Here is a 12,320-nt window from a genome sequence, read left to right as displayed (position 1 = left end):
TAATAGATTTTTAAAAAGAAGTTATAACACACACAATATTACCCAAATTATGAGAAATATGAATAGTTTCACCAAAACAACAACAACAACAGCCTGGAAGGCTTTTTATAAAGTTAGCAGGTATTATCCCAGAGTGAAGGACAGAAAACTAGCACCTACAGTCTGAAGTCAGGGAGAAAAAAAAACCAGTAAGAAAGACTACCTGAAGATCATTAACAAGTCTTTATTCTGACAAAGCACTCCACGGCTCCCAAGGCACTTTCCTGTGTTGTTAGATTTCACCCTGATGGGAAATGCGACGAGATAACCAGAGCTCAGAGAAGTTCCAGAGCAAGCCCAGATGGGGCCAGGCCTGGAAATGGAGTCTTTGGATTCCTCATCCAGCCCCATGCTGGTTCTGTAACACTGTCTGTCCTGGAAGGACCGCTTCCTATTCTTCTTCCCAGCCTCCCTCCCTCCCCTCTCCTTCCTTCCCAATTCTGTTATCAGTCTTTCTTAAAGGTGAAGCCGTCAGACTTTCCTTTCTGCCCTGAAAGGCTGACCATCCCACTAGCTGGTTGGTCAAGAAGGTGCCCCCCTTCCTTGCCCACCCTTGCTCCTTTGGCTTCTCCCTATAGAAGCCCTAGTGATGGGGAGTGGGCACAGCGGTTGCCTGGACCCAAGGACATTGGCTGGAACTCATTTCCTGTGGGCGGTCCTGAGACCAGGTTGCAGCTCCAGACCTCCCCTGGGCTTCCTTCCATGCTATCAGAAGCAGGAAGCATTAGCCCTCAGAATGTTATCAAGATGGTGCCTTGTGATTGCGTGGTGGTCCCCACCTCAGTCTAGTCTGGGGTTGAGATGCACTAAGGCGGGGCGCTGCTGGCCACCCAAGCCTGCTGGAAAGTTAATCCAGCTCTGTGCCGCCACCCCTGGCAGAGCTGGTCCCTGGCAGAGCTGGTCCCCAACACGGAGAGACCAGGCAGGAAGGCCCCTGCCCGCCCAGGCGCCCAGGTCCCCGCACCTTGTGCCACCCTGGAGCTCTCTGTTCCCAGTGGTTTCCAGGGAAACCGGCTAACACAATGCACACGGGCTGTATTTTTAGAACGGCGTCCTCTCTCCCCTCCCCCACTTTCTCTTCCATTCTTTCTGATGTGTGCACATTCATCCCTCCATCCGGTGGGGAGCTGAAAGAAGGGCCCCCACCCTGGAAGTCTTTTCCCCATTAGGGCGTCTTTCACCTCCAACCTCCCTGAATACCCGACTCAATTAAACGCCTTGGCAGGACTGGGATGTCCCCGCCTTCACCCAGGTCTGTTACGAAACCACCCTGGAGACCCATCCTCCCCAAGGACGGTGCTATTAAAAGGGCTGAGAGTGGGCAGTGCAGGGACAGATGGCCTGTGAGGGAGGGGGTGGTGGGGAAGGGGGCTGCAAAGAGAAACCTCATACTCCAGAGAACCAGGGATGTCTCAGCCCCAGGAAAACAGGGACAGCCCACGGCCCAGCAGGTGGTGGTGTGGGGCTCCAGAACAGAGGCCACAGCAGGCATTCCCACAGGGTGGTGGCAGTCAAGTTCCTTCCTAAGAGAGTTGTGATGGGGAGAAAAAAGGCAGGGTTTCCCTGGTGGCTCAGTGGTAAAGAATCTGCCTGTCAATGCAGGAGACGTGGGTTCGATCCCTGATCCAGGAAGATCCCACAGGCCATAGAGCTGCTAAACCCGTGAGCCACAGCTATTGAGCCTGTGCTCTAGAACCAGCGACCCATAGGTGCGGAAGCCTGGCGCCCTAGGGCCCGTGCTCCACAGCGAGAAGCCTGTGCTCCGCAGCGAGAGAAGCCCCCTGCTCGCTGCACAAGCCAGAGCAGCAACAAAGAGCCAGCATAGTCAAGAAAGAAATGATTTCTAAAAAGTAAAAGACGGCAGCTAGACAATGTTACAAGAAAACGAGATTCCTATCAAATCAATACATTGTACACCTTAAACTTATTATATGATGTTATATGTCAACTTTGGTATCTCAATAAAGCTGCAAAAAAGCTTTCAAAAAAGAGAGTGAGATTCCTATCAAGTCCCGCAAGGAAGCCTGAGTCAGGTCTGTACAGAGTCAGGGGGCACAGAGCAGGTGGGGTGGGAGGTGCCCGGGGGGGAGGGGGTCTTGGAGCCATAGCGATGGGCCTTTTCACTCTGTCTTTCCCCTCCTCTTAACCCCCACGTCCCTAAAGGCAACACAGAGTGTTAGAAACAAATGGGCCTGGGAAGAATTCCAACCCTCAGCTTCTCAGTGGTTAGGCCTGCAGTTACTGGAATCTCTTCTGTATCACTCACTGCCTAGCTTTATTTTGAGCGAGCCACTAACAGGATTGCTTAGCTGCAAAATGGGAGTGGTAGCCTCCCTTTGCCCACCTCAGAAAGCTTTGAGGTACAACAAAGACAACAGATAGAAATGTTGTTATTTTTAGTATTTTTACTATATACCAGGTGTTCTTTTATTTTTTTAAACTTTTTTTTTCTGTATTGGGTATAGCCGATTAACAATGTTGTGATAATTACAGGTGAACAGCAAAGGGGCCCAGCCATACATACACATGTATCCATTCTCTCCCAAACCCCCCTCCCATCCAGGCTGCCACATAACATTGAGCAGAGTTCCCTGTGCTATACAGTGGGTCCTAGTTGCTTATCCTTTTTAAATGTAGCAGTGTGTACATGGCCATCCCAAACTCCCTATCCCTTCCCCACGGTCTTCCCCTCAGCCCAGGAACTATAAGTTTATTCTCTAAATCTGTGAGTCTGAGAAACGTGCTTTTAAAATAGAAGATTTCTATACCCATTTGGATGGGACAAAAATCACAGAGTTGATTGGGGTCCTCCTAACCTTCTTCTGCCTACTTGGAGGACTTTCTTTCTCTCTTGTCTCCTGTTTGAGAAGGGTACATACCTGCTGGCAGGGAGGCTCTGCTGATGTTTGCAATAAAAGGACAGGAAAAGGATGAGGGAGAGAAAGCAAGGGCTCTTTGGCTGGGTGACGGAAAGGGGCCCTACAGCAGAGTGAAGGTGGGTGAATTCTTTAAAAGGAATTGCATTTCTTTTCTATTACTTTTGGTTGCTGATTTTGTGCTTCTTTAAATGTGATTCTGTGCTGAGACCTGGGCCATGTGAACCCTCAGACTTAACAGGGTTCGAAATGTAAATGATTACTATGATCGTTCCTGAGGTGTGTAGTTGGTGCGCAGTCACCCAGTCATGTCCAACTGCTTGCGACCCCATGGACTACTGCAGCCTGCCAGGCTCCTCTGTCCATGGGACTTCCCAGGCAAGAATACTGGAGGGGTTTGCCATTTCCTTCTCCAGGGGATCTCCCCAACTCGGGGATTGAACCTGTATCTCCTGCATTAGCTAGGTGAGTTCTTTACCACTGAGCCACCTGGGAAGCCCGGAACCTATTCAATAAATGCTTCAATTAAACTGATCAGTGGCAGTTACGCATCCTATGGAATAAAGCCATCGTTGAGTAGAAGCCCAGCTCAGTCAGTAGTAGGGGGCATCTGGAAATACATGCAGGGATTTGAGCTTGCCAGCAACCGGGAGGAGAAGGCAATGGCAACCCACTCCAGTACTCTTGCCTGGCAAATCCTATGGACAGAGGAGCCTGGTAGGCTGCAGTCCATGGGGTCGTATGACTGAAGTGACTTAGCAGCAGCAGCAGCAAGCGGGGGCGCCTACAATGGTTAGGAGTCAGAGGCAAGGAAGGCTGCCTGGGGACACCGCAGCACAGTGGAGCATCGCTCCCCACCCCAAAACGCCTTGAGCTGCCCCCCTGAGAGACACAAGAGCTGAAGGAGAAGGAAGGCCAGACACCAACAGGGTGAAGTTAGCGTATGCAGGTGAACCAGATCTTGTGGGACAGGGAGAAAGCAAACTATAAAAGAGGTGGACTTTCTTGTTTTTTTAGTCATTGGAGGAAGGGCATCTCTGCCAGGTCATGGCCAGGATCTTGGTCCAAGGCGCCCTGTGGTTGCTGCACTCCTGAAAGTCCTAGTTATTGACATCCCGTTACGAGAAGAGCCTCGAGCAAATGGAACAAGGAGCAGAGCCAATCTGACCTGGGCAGCTCCGCCCTGGGGAAGGGTCCGTGCCACAGATTGAGAAGGAGGTCGCTTAGGGCAGGTTCAGACTCACGTTCAAGCCTGGGCACCTGATGCCCTTCCATCTACCCACACCACGCCAGCACTGCAGTTTGAAAAGAAGTCCCAGAACTCAGGGAGCCAGAAATCAGGAACTTTGCTTCCAGCTGCACTGTGTAGGGGGTTGAGAGCTGTCCAAGTAGCTGGGCCTCGTCATATCACTCTCACTGTCCAGTCGCTGACCTCAGAGGCCTGGGATGGAGACAGACCTGCCCTCAGCATCCCCATCTCACAGGTGAGGCAAGGACAGGCGCACGGAGGGAGTGACTGGTGCAAGTCCCCTGTGGCACATCCAGGGAGCAACCCCAGAGCCCGTGCTCTTAAACCCGACTCTAGGGAATCCCCTGGTGGTCCAGTGGCTCAGGACTCAGTGCTCTCACTGCCAGGGCCCCAGGTTCAATTCCTGACCAGAGAATTTAGATCCTGCAGGCTGCATTGCGGCCGACTGCCCCCCCACCCCATAAACAACAAACAAACCCTACTCCACACAGGTTCTGTTTCCCTGGGGTAGATGGCCTAACAGGAGGCTGCAGGGAACATGAGCTTGTGTTCTGGCCAGCCTCCATTCCCTCTCCCATTACAGCCCCTTGCTTGATGCTGAACTTGACCTAGACCACGTCTCCTGCTTCCTCCTTGATTTGGGCTCGTGAATTCCTATCTCTCCACAACCACCGCCACCCTGCCAACACACAGACACACACACACAGACACACACACAGACACAAACATACACACACACAGACACACACACACAGACACACACAGACACTCACACAGACACAACACACAGACACACACACAGACACACACACACACAGACACACACACGCACACACACAGACACAAACAGACACACAGACACACAGACACACACACAGACACACACATGCACACACAGACACACATACAGAAACACACACAGAGACACACACTCACAGACACACACAGACACACGCACACACACAGACACACACACAGACACACACATGCACACACACAGACACAGACACACAGACACACACACACACACACAGACTCCCACTGTGCTGAAGGCAGCCATATTTGGATGCTGACACTCACAGCTAAAGACCCCAGCTGACTCAGTCGGCCCATTATTCCTGCAGGAAGCACGTGCTTCTGTGCATGCTCTTCCCTCTGCCTGAAATGCTTCTCCCCATCACCTGCCCACAACAATGACAACAGCAATAATAATGAAAATAAATTGTTAATATTTTCTGACACGAGTGTGTTTGTTGAATGGCATGAAATGAATGAATGAATGAATCTTTGCTCAGACTGTAAAGTATTAAATGATTGGTAACATTCAGTGTCAATGAGATTGTGGGGAAATGATACATATTCTCATACACCACTGGCTGGACTGCAGTGGGTTCAACTTGATTTGGTGGGCAAGTTGGTAGTTTGTAAAAATGCAAATCTCTCTCAATAATTTTGTTTCTAGGTATTTATCCTGAAGAAAAACATGAAGAGGCTATGCACAGGGGTGTACTCCGAAGCGCTCTTTGGAATAGGAAAAACAGTGAAAAGAATCATCACAAGGAAAATAAATGTCAGGAGAATGGTTAAATAAACCCTGGCACATCTATACCCCAGAGCACCACACAGCTATTTAAAAAATGAGGCAGCTCCACTCAAACAGATAGGGAAGGCATTCTAAAATAGGCAGGTAAGAGAAAAAGGCATGGCACAGAATAATAAGTATAAATAAATAAGCCCATTTATGTGAAAAATACACACATGGAACAGGTACATTTATTTGCAAATTAAAAAAGAAAAAAGGTCCTCGAATGAATCAGGGTAACTATAACAATGCTCATTTCAGAGGAAGAATATGTATTTGGAAGACTCTAAAAGGAGACTTTTATTCTACATAGCCGATCTTATCAAATCTAAGATACCATCAATTAGAGCTGACACTAACATTTTATGTACCAATAGAAAAGAAAAAAAAATTATTGATGACATTAATACTGCCCCCTACATTTTAACTTTTTATTTTGAAATAATTTCAGATTTATAGAAAAATCACAGAAAAAAAAGCACAGAAACTTCCCACATATTCCTCATTCAGCTTCCTCTAGAATGTCACCATGCTACAGAACCTTAAACAATTAGAGAAACCAGGAAAGAAAATACTGATATAATCCGGTGATGCAATCTGCAGACGGTCACTGAATTTCACCAGTTTTCCAGCAGTCTCCCCATCCAGGATGCCACCCTACCCTTAGCTGCCACGTGGTCCCCTCCACTCAGGGACAGTTCCTCAGTCTGTCTTTTATGATGCTGACACCCGAGAAACACTGAGTTGTTAAAATCTGTAGACTGTCCCTCAGTCTGGGTTTGTCTCTCTTTTTTTTTTTTTTTTATGATTAGACCGAGGGTTTGTATTTTTCACGAGAATACAGCAGAAGAGATGTGCCCTTGCCACTGTGCCATTTCACGGGGTACAAGATGTCTCATTACTGGGGAACCTTAAGCTTGACCACCTGACCCAGGTTCTGGGGTTTCTCCAGTGTAAAGTTACTATTTTCCCCTTTGTAACTAACACGTATCTCGTGGGAAGACACTTTGAGACTACGCAGACATCTTGTTTCTCATCATACTTTCCGCCCACTAATTTTAGCAACCGTGGATGAGTCTTGCCTACAGTTATTACAGTGGAATTTTCTTGATGATCGTTTTCTATTTCCTTCATCCCTTCTACATTTATTAATTGGATTTCTCCTGGAAGAAACAGAGTCGTCTCTTCTTCTCCATTCACTGATTTATTCAATTACTTATTTTATTCTATGGGTTATAATCCATTTCCATTATTATTTTATTGTTCTGATTGTGCCAGATTTGGCCATTGGGAGTTAAGTTGGCTCTTGGGTCCTTTCACCATTCACTGTCTTTTAAAATTTTTTAGTAGCTTCTAATTTACTCCAAACTCATCTTATATTTTTTCTGCCTCACACACACACTTTTCTCCATCTATGTATGTATCTGTATATCTGTTAAAAATCTGGAATTTATACTGACATCTCTAATTCCAATTCAATACCACTCAGTTTATTCTAACCTCCCCCTTTCATTATTTGTAATTGTTTTTCTTCCACAGTGAGAAACCTGGCTATCATCATCCCCAATATTTTTGTTTATTTGCTCATTCTTACTATACACACAAAGTAACTGCAGAACTGTCACTAACATAATGAGTTCCTATCATTCAGAACTTTTGGTAATTAATTTTTAAAAATATTTTATTATTTTAGACTTAGACCCACATCTACCACTCTTATAAGTTTTTTCTTTTTTAAAAAATTGAAGTGTAACAATGGAATATTACTCAGCTATTAAAAAGAACGCATTTGAATCAGTTCTAATGAGGTGGACAAAACTGGAGCCTATTATACAGAGTGAGTCAGAAAGAAAAACACCAATACAGTATATTAACACATATATATGGAATTTAGAAAGATGGTAATGATGACCCTATATGCGAGACTGCAAAAGAGACACAGATGGAAAGAACAGACTTTTGGACTCTGTGGGAAAAGGCGAGGGTGGGATGATTTGAGAGAACAGCATTGAAACATGTGTATTATCATATGTGAAATAGATGACCAGTCCAAGTTCGATGCATGAAGCAGGGCACTCACAGCCGGTGCACTGGGATGACCCTGAGGGATGGGATGAGGAGGGAGGTGGGAGGGGGGTTCAGGATGGGGGACATGTGTACACCCATGTGTACATTCATGACAATGTATGGAAAAACCACTGCAATATTATAAAGTAATGAACCTCCAATTAAAATAAATAATTTTTTTTTTTAGAAAAATTGAAGTATAGTTGCTGTACAATGCTTATAAATTCTTGAAATAGAAGTGAAAAAAAAATAGAAGTGAAATAAACTGCATCAGTTCTTCCTAAAACTTCTTCACATTCAGGATCCGATGTTTCTGAATTGCTCTCTTTTTTTGGCTGTGCTGGGTCTTCGCTGCTGCAAGAGGGCTTTCTCTAAGGGGACTACTCTCTAGCTGCAGTGCGAGGGTTTCTCATTTCAGTGGCTTCTCTTGTTGTCGAGCACAGGCTCTAGAGCTTGCTGGCTGTAGTAGCTGTGGTGGGCTTAGCTGCTCCTCGGCATGCGGAACCTTCCCTGACCAGGGATTGAACCTGCATCCTCTGCGTTGGTAGGTGGATTCTTAACCACTGGACCACCAGGGAAGTCCCACTCTGTCTTGAGGTTGTGGCTGGCTGTGCTTTTCCATGGAGTCCCAGCTCCTCTGACATCAGGAATGTCGCTGGTACAGCATTTCCCAAGAGGGCTCCGCTACCACCTCCAGGATTTCCCACCAGACTACACCTTCTGGTGTACCGTGATGGCAAAACAGTGGTCCTGGTGCCCACCTCACCAAGAGAGGATATATGTCAGAGATGTCATTAAGAAAATGTGTATCTGAGAGTTGCCGTAACATAGCTCTTTTATAAAATTTTCTTCCATTGAGGCACAGCACCCATGTGTGAACTCTGTTTCTGTACACAACATGGTTCCAGACATTAAACACAGACATAACAAACCTCCAACCCTCAGACCAAGGGCAGACAGAATTGGAATCCCAACAATATATTCCATGTAAGCGGCTTCTGTATGGAGCCAGGAAAAAGTCCTACTGGGGCAGAGATCGTTAATTGTCCCCCAGTATCTGTTCTCCCCTTGATACTCTTAATACTAGATCCCCAAATTTTAGATGAGTAGGTAGACAAGGGAATAAAGCCTATTTATGACAACAATCAGCCAGTTAGATATAAATGGAATCATGTGACTTTGGGATAGTGGTCTTAAAGGGAGGAGACATGCCATTCTTCAACCCTTCCTTCTTTTCGCTGACTGGAATACAGATGTGATGGTGGGAACTTGAGCAGCCATTTTAGACCCTGAGGCTGGATACTAAAGGTGCTAGAGTGGCACTATAGATAGCGTCTAAGTTCCTGAGAATCATGAAGCCACAGTTCTGGATGGCCTATCTCTAGACTCTGCTTATAAAAGAGGGAAACTTTTATCTTCTTTTATCTATATTTTAATTGAGGCATATTTGATTTACAATGTAGTGTTAGTTTCAGGTATTGAGCAATGATTCAGTTATATATATATATTTTATATATTACATATATATTTCAGATTCTTTTCTGTTACAAGTTATTATGAGATATTGAATATGGTTCCCTGTGCTACACAGTAGGTCCTTGTTTATCTATTTTAGAGTAGTGTGTATCTGTTAATCCCAAATTCCTAATTTATCCCTCCTCCCACTTTCACCTTTGGTAGCCATAAATTTGTTTTCTATGTCTGTGTGTTTCTGTTCTGCTGTTTAATCCATTATTGTTATCCTTGGCTTTCTGTCACATACCATCGAAGCTAATTTAAACTTGGGACATTTTTCTTGGAGTCCCAGCCTAACATGCTAAAGGAACCCAAAGAAAAGGAACAGGATGGGGCCTGCCCAAGGGGACACAGGGAAATTCCAGGCCCGCAGATCCTCTTTGCAGCAGGCAGCATTCTCACTTCAGAGAGTGAGCCAGCCCCTTCCAGACCACCCCTCACAGGCTCACAGAAGCTGCATCAACACTGCTAACCATGACCCACATTCAAAAGTTAAAAAGTTAAAAGTCTGGCACTTGGGGCCACAAATTCTCAAGTTTCTTCAACACAGGTGCCTCGATTCATTTCTTTATCTTTGTCTAATTTGGCAAACGCCTGGAAACAAAGATATTGGGTGTTTGTGCAAGGTTCAAAGCAGGGTAACACAAGGCAACAAGTCTCCCCCAGCTCGCAGGTCTGCAGGAAAGAGAGAGCCTGAAGGAGCAGCTTTCTGACTGCGTATTTCTCTCCCAGAAAGCCCCCATCCCCTCTGAATTGCCTCTTGTATTCCTGTTTTGAGGAACAACACACACCTGGCAGGAAATCACCCACTCCGAGCCACTCCCAGGGTCTCCCCGTGTCACATACAGTGTCTGCAGAAGTGGGGCCATGTGTCAGTGCCACTCAGCCCAGGCCATTTCTTCTTATAGCAGTACCTGGTTGGGGAAATGTCACCCCCGCCCCATTCTCAGCCCGCGTGGTACAGGAACGACCACACTCTCAGGGCGGCCGAGTGGCTCAGGTCTACGTCCTTCATTTATTCACTCATTCATTCAATCGCCAAATACTGACCTCCTATGTGCCAGGTACTGTTTCAGGCACCGGAGATAAAAGACTGATGATTACAGACAAGAAGCCCTACATCTGGGGAACTTTCAGGAGAATTCCAATCAACAAATCCAAGTAAACACACGGTGTGCCAGACATGCCAGGCGCACCAGGAAGCAACTTCACAGTAGGGGGAGGAGCGAGAGGCTGTGATCTGAAACAGAGTGTAAGAGTAGGCCTCCCTGAGAAGGTGATGAGAGCAAAGGCGTGGAGGAGCTGAGGGAGGGGGCTGTGTGGATGCCTAGGAGAGTGCTCAGGGCAGAGGGAACAGCAAGTGCTAAGGCCGTGAGGCAGGTGTTTGCCTGGGGGTAGATGTGAGGAAGGCAGCCAGTGAGGCTGGAGCAGAGTGAATCGAGGGGAGCGGGGAGGGAGGGGTAAGGACCAAGACTGAACAGTGGAGGAGGCATCAGATCACGTTTCATCTAGAAGGTTTGTTAGAATAACTCTGGCTTTTCCTGAGATAACTTAGAGGTTTTGGTTTTTTGAAAATATTTATTTATTTGGTTGCACTGGGCCTTACTTGTGGCATGTGGGGTCTTTGTTGCAGTATGTGGGATCTTTTCTTTTTAAGTTGCAGCATGCAGAATCTTTAGTTGCAGCATGTGGGAGATTTTAGTTGCAGCACACGGGATCTAGTTCCCTGACCAGGGATCGAACCTGAACCCTCTGCATTGGGAGTGCAGAGTCTTAGCCACTGGACCACCAGAGAAGTCTCTGCCTTGGAGGGTTTTGAGCAGCAGGATGCTGTGATAGGATTTCCATGTTAAAGTCTCCCTTCTCCTGCTATGTGTGGAGCAGACCTAGGGCATGGGGGTGGGAGCAGGGAGACCAGTCATTGCAGTAATCCAGGAAAGAGATGCTGAAGGCCTGGGTGGAGGTGGTGGCCCGGTATATTCTGAGGGTAGAGCTGGCGGGAGCTGCGGGTGGATAGGATGTGGGGCATGAGAGACAGAGAAGAGTCCAGGGTGATTTGGGTTTGTCCTGAGCCACTGGAGGGAGAGAGCTGCTGTTTATGGGTCCAGAAGGCCTTGGGAAAAAGAAGTTGGGGTTGAGGGGAAAGCCCAGGCAGTTGGCTTAAACTCGAGCCAGAGGGTGCTGTCAATGGGGTGATGGGTCCATCACCACAGAGATGGGGTCTGAACCCAGAGCTCTCACCTGATGGGTGAGGAGCAGGTGTGTGCTCAGGCAGGACAGGCCAGGATTCTCACTTGCCCAGGACTGGAGCATCACCAGGCACACAGGGCCTACGCTGCTCTCCCCACCCCTGCCCCAACATAAACTGAAAAAAAATCTCAGTCCTCAAAGGACCTCAAAGGTCCTCAATAGGTTATGGGGCTAAAGACGTATGGTCATTTTGGTCGGTTTGGTGTTTAAAGCACCTTAGGATTGGGACTTCCCTGGTGGTCCACTGGCTAAGGCCCTGCACTCCCAATGCAGGGGGCCCAGGTTCGATCGCTGGTCAGGGAACTAGATTCCACATGCTGCAGCTAAGAGTTCACAACCGAAGTGTGAACTAAGAGTGAGCTAAGAGTGCCGCAACTGAAGACCCCACGTACTGCAAACAAGGTCTGTGTGCGCGTGTGTGCAGCTGTGCCTGACTCTTCTCAACCCCATGGACTGCAGCCCACCAGGCTCCTTAGTCCATAGGATTTCCCAGGCAAGTATACCAGAGTGAATTGCCATTTCCTCCTCCAGGGGCATCTTCCTGACCCAGGGATCCAACCTGTGTCTCCTGCATCTTAACCTGCTGAGCCATCAGGGAAGCCCTTCTGGGAATTAGGATCATAATATATTTGGGGGCTAAAATTCACCCTAGCACGTGTGTAAACATACACACACACACCCCAGCTGTGTGTTATCCACTTTGCTTACAATGACTTCCTCCTCTCTATACTTATGGAAAGGC

At 47.2% G+C, this 12,320-nt stretch overlaps 1 non-coding gene across 1 annotated transcript; it reads right to left on the bottom strand.

Annotated features, from left to right (window-relative positions):
- Window positions 1-11,050: 11,050 nt before the first annotated feature.
- On the bottom strand, window positions 11,051-11,123 carry TRNAG-CCC (transfer RNA glycine (anticodon CCC)). The gene has a single exon. It is a non-coding gene; the product is annotated as a tRNA-Gly (tRNA).
- Window positions 11,124-12,320: the final 1,197 nt, after the last annotated feature.

Source organism: Budorcas taxicolor, chromosome 18 (assembly GCF_023091745.1).
Source record: "Budorcas taxicolor isolate Tak-1 chromosome 18, Takin1.1, whole genome shotgun sequence".
NCBI classification, from domain to species: domain Eukaryota; kingdom Metazoa; phylum Chordata; class Mammalia; order Artiodactyla; family Bovidae; genus Budorcas; species Budorcas taxicolor.
The sequence above is the reverse complement of the archived record's forward strand: the minus strand, read 5'-3'. Positions and strand labels throughout refer to the sequence as shown.